Below are 12,469 nucleotides of genomic sequence, written 5' to 3'. Positions count from 1 at the left end.
TTCAGTACAGTCTTGAGGTAGTACAGTGGCAGAGAAACCTTAAGAGGAAAGGTCAAACATGCAATATATAGTCTTAATACATGCACACCATACCAGTCACCATCATCGTCAAACATGTCCAACTAAAGAAACTCCTTGCTGTACTCTGCCCTCTGCTGTACATATGTAACCATGGCAACGTGGATACACACAGGCGGACATCTTTTAAGCCCAACACTAAATAAATAAAATGATATGTTTTGCTTGTTACATTACTGCCCACTATTGTTAGAGATTTTGTTTAATTGCAGGCATCCTCCCACTCTGCTGCCTGTGGTTACAATACAATTCAACATGGCATGAAAATGAATAAACAGAAACCCCAACATCATATTGTCAGCATCATTCAAGCCAGGATGTTCCATCCGTGTGATGCTGCACCAAGTCTCTCAGCACATTTTGGAGCCTGGCTATGGGGATCTGCTTCCGTCCAGCACTGATGATTGATGATGAGGACTGGCTCAGAGTCAGTATTCCAGTCCAGGGTCGGATGCTAAGCTCTTTCTCTATAGAGCTGGAAACAATGCTAAAACCTCTTCCAGCATCTGAATTTAATATTTTCATATAAATAATATATAGCAACTTCATTACAGCTAATGCATCTGACCCCATGACCTGCTCCTTCAGCATGGTGGTACCTGTTACTGTATGTGTGCAGACTTGTGGTAGCACATATGCTAACCTTCACAGTTGTTTGTCAGTGGAGCAGCTAAGCTTTATGGATGCTCTATGTGACATTCTTAGCTTTGTGTGAAACCATTAAAACAGTCGGAGGCATGTTTTCATGATGGTAAAATATTGTGTGTTCAGGCGTGGGTGGTGCAGGTACCTCAAGCACCTGTGACAGAAAACTGGCAGACGATCTCTTCCAAGAATGAACCACAGAGGCGTCCCGCATGTTCGCAGAAACCTGTGTGCTTCTCTGCGTCTGCTGTTGGAGACAAAATGATTAGCTGCTCTATGAAAATGTTGTTTCATAAGTAGTCAGAGACGTCGCAACACGGTAGGCAAACCAGGCAATTGCCTAGGGCCCCGAGCATGAGAGGGGCCCTAAGACAGACGGTCTGTTAGCCCCACCAATCAACTACAACTGTTTTGGCCCAGCGCATTGACACATTCAGACTCCCACCTCGCCCCGCCCCCACGGGGCCCTGTGTCAGCGCTGCTGTTGAAGCAGAGAGGAGCGGCACGTTTAAAGGTAGGGTAGGAGATTTTAAAAACTCAGTGAGAGTCAGCCAGATTTTGAAAGTAAACACACACACACCGTTCTCTCGGAGTTCACCCCGAAGCCACGCCTCCCAACCAGTCTGTGACTTCGGCCATCATGCACGTACCTCTCTGGTGCACGCAGAGAGAGTGACAACCAACCAATACTCCGTGCAGGGGCGCCTCATAGGATTGGCTGATGTTTTTAGCGTTTTATAGCTCCCACAGATGATTAATATTCTTCGTTTTAAAGCGAAACTGCCAAACTAATTGGTTGCTATCGGATTGTAAAGAGAAGTTACACTAATTTAACAAAAAGTGCATCAGAATGAAATCTCCTACCCTACCTTTAAAATAAAGGATGAAGCACACACACTGCAGGCTGCGAGGAAAGATGGCAAAGAAAGAAGCAGAGGACAAAACGGGAGAGAGGTAAGAGTCTGTAACACAGCTGAGCCTCACCTAAAGCTGGATCCATACAGAGAACTCCCTTCCCCCTGCCGAAGTTACACCCACAAAATGACGTCATTTTTCTCTCGGACCGCCCATTGTGCAGCGCTCTCGAACACATGGCCCGGGCAGAACTTTTTCTCTCAAGGCTGTGCATCAACCATGCTGTGATTGGTCGGAATTTATTGTGGGCGTGATGAATGTGGAGAAGCGCAAGAGCTTCTTCAGGTGCAGAACACACAAACAGAAGGAGGAAGTACAACGACGATGGACAGTTTAGATGAGCAGCTGGCAAACAGCTCCTGGAAGGAGAAACACGGTGCACAGAGGAGAGTGTCTGTCCAAAAGGTGGCGATAAAAATTAATCCCAGTATTGATCACGGCGTTACAGTGGCTGGACGTGCACATTAAACACCGGGAGACGGGATGTATTATTGCAGACAGTCATCCACACGTTCACAGAATTAAACACAGACCAGAGGTCTGCTACAGTCAGCTACACTGATCTATCTATTGTCATGCTATTCGCCCTCTTCCCTGAGCATTATCAGCTCGTTGGACCAGGTAACCACGACTGCGCTCACAATTTGCAATACAAGTGCATTTGTGTGTGACGTGCGCTGCGTAGGAGGGACGTATGAGGAGTTCTGCATACACAGGTCTCCCGGAGTATGGTACCTCCGTGCCGAAACAAACGTATTTTTTTTACTCTTACCACCCGTGGAGCGAGTTCTCTGTTCTCGTGGAGTATGGAACAGCCTTTACTCCACCACATTGTCTACTTTCACATTGTATCAAACACTTATAGTGCTTCACGTCACTACAGTCACCTACATACTGCAGCCTGAATGTTCACTGTGAGTCGCTCTGCTTAAAAACGTCTGCTAAATGAGTTACAAACGTAAATATAGTAATGTGATATAAAATGCAAATGTATAAAAACGTAAAGAAGCTTGTTAGCTCATGCAGCAACAGTGCGTAGCTGCGATGCTAATGATACTTTAGCTTGTTTAGCATTAAGCTAAGTGCTGCTGTTACACTGTTAAGAGTTAATAACCTCTAAACCACAGCAGGAAAACCTGCTGTTTATATTTAGTCTATATAGTGTTTATTAATGCTCATCCATCCATCCATCAATCATCAACTGCTTATCTGGGGCCGGGTCGTGGAGGCAGCAGTCTAAGCAGGGACACCCAGACTTCCCTCTCACCAGACACTTCCTCCAGCTCCTCTGGGGGAATCCCGAGGCGTTCCCAGGCCAGCCGAGAGACATAGTCTCTCCACCGCGTCCTGGGTCTTCACCGGGGCCTCCTCCCAGTGGGACATGCCTGGAACACCTCCCCAGGGAGGCGTCCAGGAGGCATCCGGACCAGATGCCCGAGCCACCTCAGCTGGCTCCTCTCGATGTGGAGGAGCAGCGGCTCTACTCCGAGCTCCTCTCGGGTGACTGAGCTTCTCACCCTATCTCTAAGGGAGCGCCCAGCCACCCTTCGAAGGAAACTCATTTCGGCCGCCTGTATTCGCGATCTCATTCTTTCGGTCACTACCCAGAACTCATGACCATAGGTGAGGGTATGAACGTAGATTGACCGGTAAATCGAGAGCTTCGCCTTTCGGCTCAGCTCCTTCTTCACCACAACAGACCGTTACAGCGACCGCATTACTGCGGAAGCTGCACCGATCTGTCTGTCAATCTCCCGCTCCATTTTTCCCTCACTCGTGAACGAGACCCTGAGATACACAAACTCCTCCACTTGGGGCAGGAGCTCTCCTCCCACCCAGAGAGGACAAACCACCTTTTTCCGGTCGAGAACCATGGCCTCAGACTTGGAGGTGCTGATTCGTATCCCAGCCGCTTCACACCCAAATAAAATAAAAATTATGAACAGAACCGGTGACAAAGGGCAGCCCTGCCAGAGTCCAACATGCACCGGGAACAGGTCTGACTTACTGCCGGCAATGCGGACCAAACTCCTGCTCCGGCCATACAGGGACCTCACAGCCCTCAGCAGAGGGCCATGGACCCCATACTCCCAGAGCACCTCCCACAAGATGCCGCAAGGGACATGGTCGAATGACTTCTCTAAATCCACAAAACACATGTGGACTGGTTGGGCAAACTCCCACGAACCCTCCAGCACCCTGCGGAGGGTATAGAGCTGGTCCAGCGTTCCGCGGCCAGGAGGAAAACCACATTGCTCCTCCTGAATCCGAGGTTCGACTATAGGCCTAATTCTCCTCTCCAGTACCCTGGCATAGACTTTCCCAGGGTGGCTGAGGAATGTGATCCCCATGTAGTTGGAGCACACCCTCCGGTCCCCCTTTTTAAAAAGAGGGACCACCACCCCGGTCTGCCAGTCCAGCGGCACTGCCCCCGATTGCCACACGATGTTGCAGAGGCGTGTCAACCAAGACAGCCCCACAACATCCAGAGACTTAAAGTACCCAGGGCAAATCTCATCCACCCCCTGTGCTTCCATAATGGAAGGCCTGTTGGTGGGATTGAGGAGATCCTCAAAGTACTCCTTCCACCGTCCAACCACATCCCCAGTCGAGGTCAACAGCTCCCCACCTCCACTGAATACAGTGTTGGTGGTTTACTATTTCCCCCTCCTGAGGCGCTGGACGGTTTGCCAGAATCTCTTCGAGGCTGACCCGAACTCCTCCCTCGGAATCTGGGTGAAGCTTATCTGGAGGTGGGAGTTGAAGATCTCCCTGGCAGAGGGTTCAGCCAAAACGCTCCCAACAGACCCGCACAGTACGTTTGGGCCTGCCGGGCCTGTCCAGCCTCTTCCCCCACCAACGGATCCAACTCACCACCAGGTAGTGATCAGTTGACACTTCACCCGAGTGTCCAAAACACACGAAAATCAGATGACACGATTACAAAATCGCTTGGCCTCCTGCACAAGCTCCGGCTCCTTCCCCCCCAGCAAGGTGACATTCCATGTCCCCAGAGCCAGTTTCTGTATCCAGTGATCGGGTCGCCGAGGCCCCCGCCTTCGACTGCCACCCAATCCACAACGCACCGGCCCCTTACGGTTCCTCCCCCCGGTGGTGAGCCCATGGGATGTCAGCCCCATGTGGGGAAAGGCCCGGCCACCAGGCGCTCACATTGGAACTCCAACCCTGGGCCTGGCTCCAGGGTGGGGGGCCACCATACTGGGCGACATCGCGGTCCTTGGGTGACTTCTCTTCATAAGGGGTTGTTGGACCGCTCTTAGTCTGACCCATCACCCAGGACCTGTTTGCCTTGAGAGACCCTGCTGGGGGCATTAAGCCCCCGACAACATAGCTCCTAGGTTTACCTGGGCACTCAAACCCCTCCACCACGATAAGGTGGCGGTCCATGTTTATAAATGTTTATATATTATCTTTTTCAAACAATTAATTTATCTGTGAAGTTTAGATGAAACATAATTGGCAGTAATTATAACACAACCTCGGGTTTGGTTAATATATCTGTAGTGAGTTTTCAGAACTTACTCATGAAACTCCTGTATTGGATCAGGGAGGCTGTTCCTAATATGGTGGAGGATGAGGAGCACAGAAGACCTGCTTAGGAACCACCCACAAAGAAAAACGGTGGACATTGGGAGAAGGCAGGCAACACCATTTGGCACTGGATGTAAGCACTTGCTGCTTGTTCTGATCAGATCATCAAATCAAATCTGAAGATGCTGGCCATTTGATATAGTGGTTCTGACTGAAATGTATATTGTCATATTACGATATGAATAATTACAGTAAGCCATATTGGTTCATTACAAATGAGCTCTTCAGAATATTGATCATGGTGAGACATGTGAAGACCTAATTCTCTTCTTCTCTTAAAAATTACATAACATTGTATAGGTATGTGACACCATTATAAGCCATGCCAAGGAGAGGCTTTCATTCATCATTGAGAAATTTGCCACTCAGAAAGACAGATAAGCAAAGTTCTTGTAGAACTAACTAACAGGGCTGTTAGCTTTAGCAGTTCAGCACTGGTCTTACTGAGGGGATTACTTACAGAGCCCACTGACACACAGGTCACCACTCCTCCCCAGCTGGTCTTCTGTTTTCAAGGAAATCTTTTCAGCTGCTAAAAATCCACCTGTTAGAGAAGATAGACAGAGAGAGAGAGAGAGAGAGAGAGAGAGAGAGAGAGAGACGGACAGGGAGGGAGAGAGACTAAAAGACACACTGAGATTTTGTAATTGTCACTTATTTTTACACAGCCAAATTGAAAAGTGAGGCACAGAGACTGAATAGAGTTGAACTTACCTCTACCTTCACTTACCTTAACTCCAGACCACAGCAGATCCGCTCAGTCGGAGTCGCTGTTGTCAGACCATCTAGGACCAAGCGGGCCACGCCTGAGGCCTGAGGCTGATGGAGCGGGTCTCTGGTTTGAGGAGCTGAGGCCTGAAGTGGAAGGTGCAGAGTGTCTGTAGTCCTCCTCCATCATCCTTGGTGCAGTGGAGATGGCGCCGGAAGTGGAGGGCATGGAGACCTGGGGCAGGTCCAACTTTGGTAATTTGGCAGCAGGCTCCTCAGGGGAGATGCTTCCAAAGCTTCCAAAGTCAAAGCGGACCAGAGGAGTGGTGACAAGTAAAAAAATTAAAAAGGTTAAAACAATGAGCAGTCAAAGTGAGAGAGTTCTGCTAGTGTTGAAGAGATGAAATACTATAAGATTAAGATTAAGCATTAGTGTATTAATCGTCATAGAGAAATTAGGTAATCTGACAGGAAACACAGCTAACACCACTAGGTCACTGGTTATTGATTAACTATTGGTTACATGTAAACATAGAGGAATGAAGATTGTTCATTTCAGTAAAAGAATAGAAAGTAAAGTAAAAGTACTTCATTATAAAGAAAATATTTGGAAATATTCTGTAAGTACCACAGCGGGCTGTTTGTGTTACACTGATACATAAACATCTATGACTGTAGTTGAGTCGTTTGTGGTATCATGATAAATGTTTGAGGTCCTTTTATACATATAACTGCATGTTAAAAGTAACACATTAATGGTCAGTTTTTCCAAAATAAATAAATCTTGCTTGCACAAATTTCCTGCCTTATCACTATATTACTATATTGCAAAAAAACGAATTATTATTATGCATTTCACAAACACTGTTTTCCACAGAAACACATTTGATGTCACAGAAGCATAATGTTATCTGCAGCTTCACTGTTAGCATGACAGCGGTCAACATTTCAGAGCTAACTAAGCTAAACACTCTTAATAGCACACTTCACAGCTTCCCTGAGAAATTTGATGACTTTTATCCAACAAACAAGCAGTTTTCAGGAAGAGGACGTCGAGCGAAAGTTTTTTCACTTTTTACCAACAAACTCGGTCACAGAGGGGGAACTGTGCACCCCCAAACTAACAAAGTCACACAATTATTTCATGCTAGGATACTTTTAAATGCGTTTATGAAGCTAAATCACTGTTTTTGTCATGAAAAAAGAAGAAAATATTTTCAGTCGTACCAGCCCTCCGGTGCTCCATCTCAGCCAGCAGGTAGCGGCGGGAGGCCACCAAGAAGAAGTTCACCTGTTGAAGAAAAAAGTCTGTCCGCCGTCTGGTTAAATCCGGATTTCAGCAGATGTTTTATCCGGAGTGTTGATCCTTCAAGTGTTAGCTAAACAAGGGTTAGCTAACACTGGTTTGTAGCTGAAGGTGTTGGTGGTCCTGAAGTCTTTTCCAATGAGGTCCGATGCTCTGTCGATAATCCTCTGGGGTGTCGATGATGATCAGCTGTCAGCTCAGGTTTTTGCTACCACAAGGTGTTTTGCTTTGATCTGCGCGTGTCAGAGGTCAGGTGCAAAAAGGGGAGTCTGAAGGGTCAGCAGGCCGTATATAGCCTCTGTCCGGTTACCATGACATCCACTCATTCACATCTTTTGAATTAAAAAACTTGTTTTGTTTTAAAACTATATTAAGTATATCATATTTTTACACGTTTTATAATTTAAAATATTGTGCTGTTTTATTTTTTATAAAAAATAGTATGTATATGTCTTGAAATCTAAATGTCATAAAAATAAAAAACATTGAAAATGATGTTCAGTCACAGTCAAATAGTATGGCTGTGTAAAGCATACTAAGTCCTTTTTATTAAAACATTAATTTAATTAAGACGACAACATGAACACACTTTGTACATTACCACAGCTGGAGTTTAAGGTCAGTCATCGGAGGCCCTTGACTGACACAGGGCCCCAAACGGTGTCCTGACTTGCCTGCTGTCAGGCAGCACCTCTACCTGGAACATATTTAATGGATGGAATAGTTTCCCGTTATAGTTAAAGTGAACACATTAACACATGCTGATATTGTTTACAACATATCTTATTGATGTGTTTGTGGGAGAGATTCTGAACTTTAATTATGTTTTAAAATGAAGTCGATGTGTAAGAGCTCACCTGTTTGAGGTGAAAAGTACACATTTGCTGTTACTCTAAATGGTCCTGTGTCTGTGTGGGTTCTGGTAGTATCTGGAATGTATTTTGTGTCACCACATTTATTCTGTTTGTGGTGCAAAAATATTAATCACACAAAAGGGTAAATATTCCAAAGAAAATGTGAAGACAAATGGTAAGAATAGCAGGAATTAAAATGTCAATAATAGTTTTAATTGATGCATGTTACATGCAATACTCACTGCCTTCCTCCCACACATAACTTTTCAGCCATGGAATGCAACAGATAGTAAATGGCGTACACTATCCTATATTTACACATCATCTTCTATATACCTTCCAAAAAAGGCATGTGCATACAGCACTGTCAAAAAAGTGAGTCACAATTAGACATGACAGGTTAGAAACTCCACAACACCTCTTCTTTATTCACAAGATAAAATTCTTACTTCAGCAGGGTGTTGCTTCCAAAATGGACAAAAAGACATGTAAGGTAACCAAAGAGAATAGAAAATCAACATAAAATGTGCTCAGTGCATTAAGACTTTCCAATATAACAAAGAGGTGCCTGCCCTGTTCCATCTCTGCGATAAATAGCTGCATAGTGTGTAGGAGACAATTCTCTCTTAATTTTAGTTAAAATGGTTTAACATGCAAAATAGCAGCACACTTTTCTCATTCCCAGAAGACATCATACAAATGCATGTACAATTAAAAAGAAAATTCCCCTTTCACTTGACTGATCCTGGTTCACTGACACTAATGTAACTAATGTAATGACACAAAATCACTGCCTATACATTGCAGCTATATTTTAAAAAGCCATTAATAAAAATCTTATCAGAATCTAGTTGGTATATATCTAAATGGATTTCCACTTACGTGCCAATGTGCAGCTGCTCAGCAGCAGTAATAGACACAGCTTGCTGCCCGTGATGGGCTAAAGGAAAGGGTTTACTGTGTTCCCCAGGACTCTCAGTCTGAACTAATACAGCAACAGCTCTTTTGCACACCACATTTTACTGCTGGTATGATGTTCCTTTTCTGAAATGATAATTTACTTTTACAGCAGATGTAATGTGACACACCTTATAAAAAGTTCAACTTTTGTCTCATGTTGATGAAGATTCTCAGTCATCCAGGTCATCATACGTAGAGAAGATTGAAGCAAGGCGTCTGGACTTGTAGAGTTTTCTAGAAGACGTTTCGCTGCTCATCCAAGCAGCTTCATCAGTTCTAACTGTTTGGTGGGGAAACATGGTTTATATGTGGTTACAGACCTCAGTGGGTGGGTCTGGGTAAAACTTTAAAAAACTTTAAAAAACGACTGGCTAACGACTATGAAACTGCCGGAGGGGGACTGATTGACAGCCCTTTGTTCTTACTGTGAGTATGTGTAAACTTCCTGGGAATGGATGGAATCACTGCATTGTATGTGTCACATACAACGTGGCTAAGCACTTGGCTGAACTCCTGACACCACTGGTAGGTGACACACCACATCACATTCACAACTCGCAGGACTTTGTGAACAAGGTGGAGAAGATCCAAATGGACCCAGATGACACCATGGTCTCATTTGATGTCACCTCCTTGTTCACCTGCATCCCTACATCAGAAGCCACAGAGATGGTAAGGACGTGCCTCACACAAGACAGCACACTCAAGGAGAGAACCAACCTAATGCCAGACCACATCTGTGATCTGCTGGACCTCTGCCTGACCACCACTTATTTCCAGTACAATGGGAACTTTTACAGACAGAAGCACGGCTGTGCGATGGGATCACCTGTGTCTCCTATTGTGGCCAACCTCTACATGGAAGAAGTGGAGAGAAGAGCCCTGAGTTCCTATCCTGGAACCACCCCCACCCACTGGTTTAGATATGTGGATGACACCTGGGTCAAAATCAAGACTAACGAAGTGGAACGGTTCACAGAACACATCAACGCAGTGGATAACAACATCAAGTTCACTCGTGAGGACACCAAGGACAACAATCTGGCCTTCTTGGACTGCACAGTACATATTGAGGAGGACAGGAGCCTCAATGTGGAAGTGTACAGGAAACCCACACACACGGACCAGTACCTGTTGTTTGATTCACACCACCCACTGGAACACAAACTGGGAGTCATCAGGACCCTGCAGCACAGAGCACAAACTGTACCCACCAGCTCAGAGGGGAAGAAGAAGGAGCAACACCACATCAGGAAGGCCCTGCAAACATGTGGCTACCCGAAGTGGGCACTCATCAAAGCCACAAAAACAAGACCCCCCAACAACAAGAAGAAGGACAACACCAGGCGGAGAAAGAACATCTCCATTCCATATGTGTCAGGAGTATCAGAGAAACTCCGCAGGATCTTCAACAACCATGACATCCCGGTCCATTTCAAACCTATGACAACACTGAGACAGAGACTGGTTCACCCGAAGGATAAGATTCCCAGGGAGAAACACAGCAATGTGATATATGCAGTCCAGTGCAGTGAGGAATGCTCTGATCTGTACATTGAAGAAACTAAACAACCACTCCACAGAAGAATGGCTCAGCACAGGAGAGCCACCTCTTCAGGACAAGACTCAGCTGTTCACCTCCACCTCAAAGACAAAGGACACTCCTTTGAGGACAACAACGTTCACATTTTAGACAGGGAGGAAAGGTGGTATGAAAGAGGAGTTAAGGAAGCCATCTATGTTAAGCTGGAAAAACCTTCCCTTAACAGAGGTGGTGGCCTCAGACATCATCTTTCTACCACATACAATGCAGTGATTCCATCCATTCCCAGGAAGTTTGCACATACTCACAGCAAGAACAAAGGGCTGTCAACCAGTCCCCCTCCGGCAGTTTCATAGTCGTTAGCCAGTCGTTAGACACACCTGGCCCAGTCAGCCAGAACATCACAGGTAAGTATGGAAACATTTAGTGCTATTGTTTGTAAGTTTTTTTAAAGTTTTACCCAGACCCACCCACTGAGGTCTGTAACCACATATAAACCATGTTTCCCCACCAAACAGTTAGAACTGATGAAGCTGCTTGGATGAGCAGCGAAACGTCTTCTAGAAAACTCTACAAGTCCAGACGCCTTGCTTCAATCTTCTCTACAACTTTTGTCTCGTCAATCCACAGAGTACTTTTCCAAAGGTCTTGTAGGCAGGCAATTTCTTGATTGAGAACAGGTGTGGCAGTATACACCACTATTCATGTTCTAACAGGAGGGGCAATCACTTTTTCACACAGCGCCATGTAGGTTTGGATTTATTTCCCATTACTGTTAAACACCTTCATTTACAAACTGCATATTGTGTTTACTTGTGTTTTTTTGGTCTAATATTTAAATTTGTTTGATGGTCTGTAACATGTAAGTGTGACAAACATACAAAAAAATCACAAAGGGGGCAAACACTTTTTCACAACACTGTAAATGGGGATTTCTCTTTGTCTCCAGTCAACAGATTATGTATACCAGTATATAATATATCTTTAGAATAAAAACCAAATAAATGGTTTGTTTCGAAAGTGGCATATCATTCACTCTAGAAGTTGTCACTGCAACTGTTTGGTCTTTTTGATGTTCTCCACCCAAAGATGGTCACAGGTTGATGTTGATCTGTGCAAGGCCCACAATATGCCTGAATGCTCAGACCGGCTTTTAAGACATTGTACTACTGCCAAATATAGCATTCGCTACACTTGAACCTGTACTGCACAACAGCAGCCAAATGCCATATATTATAAAAATCTTTCTCCTGCTTTCCTCAAGTCTTTCCCCTATCCTGAGCAAAGAGAACATTCAATCTTTGCTTTGCAAACTGCAGCATATTCCTGAGTTATTAGTGTTCCCAGGAAAGAAAAGTGAATGTTATTGACTGACCTGCATGAAGCCTGGACTTAAATCTGATTAAAAATCTGTGGATTGTACTAAAGACCAGGGTCCATGCCAGGAGGCCATCAAATCTGCAGGAGCTTGATAGATTCTCCAAAGTAAAATGTACTAGGATTCTTCAGGAGACATGACTCAAACTTGCTTAACTCTACACCAACTGCAGCTGGTGTAGCTTGAGCCCCATGCATTAGAGGTTTTGACCTCATGTTGTGTGTTTGCCTGATACATTTGTGTGTTTTCTGTCTGTTCGCATGTGAGAACGTCTCTGTATGTGACTGTGTGTCTGCCTTTCGTGTGTGTGTGTACTGTCTGGCCTGTGCTTTCTTCTGGCCGTCTGACAGACCTGTGTTAAATTCCTCTTCTGTCAAACCCGACAGACCAAAACATGTCCAGCTCAGTTTCATTACACTTGTGTCTCACAACATCCAAACATGATTTTTCCACCACAACACAGTAAAGAA

This window comes from Parambassis ranga, chromosome 19, assembly GCF_900634625.1.
Source record: "Parambassis ranga chromosome 19, fParRan2.1, whole genome shotgun sequence".
Taxonomy (NCBI): domain Eukaryota; kingdom Metazoa; phylum Chordata; class Actinopteri; family Ambassidae; genus Parambassis; species Parambassis ranga.
The sequence above is the reverse complement of the archived record's forward strand: the minus strand, read 5'-3'. Positions refer to the sequence as shown.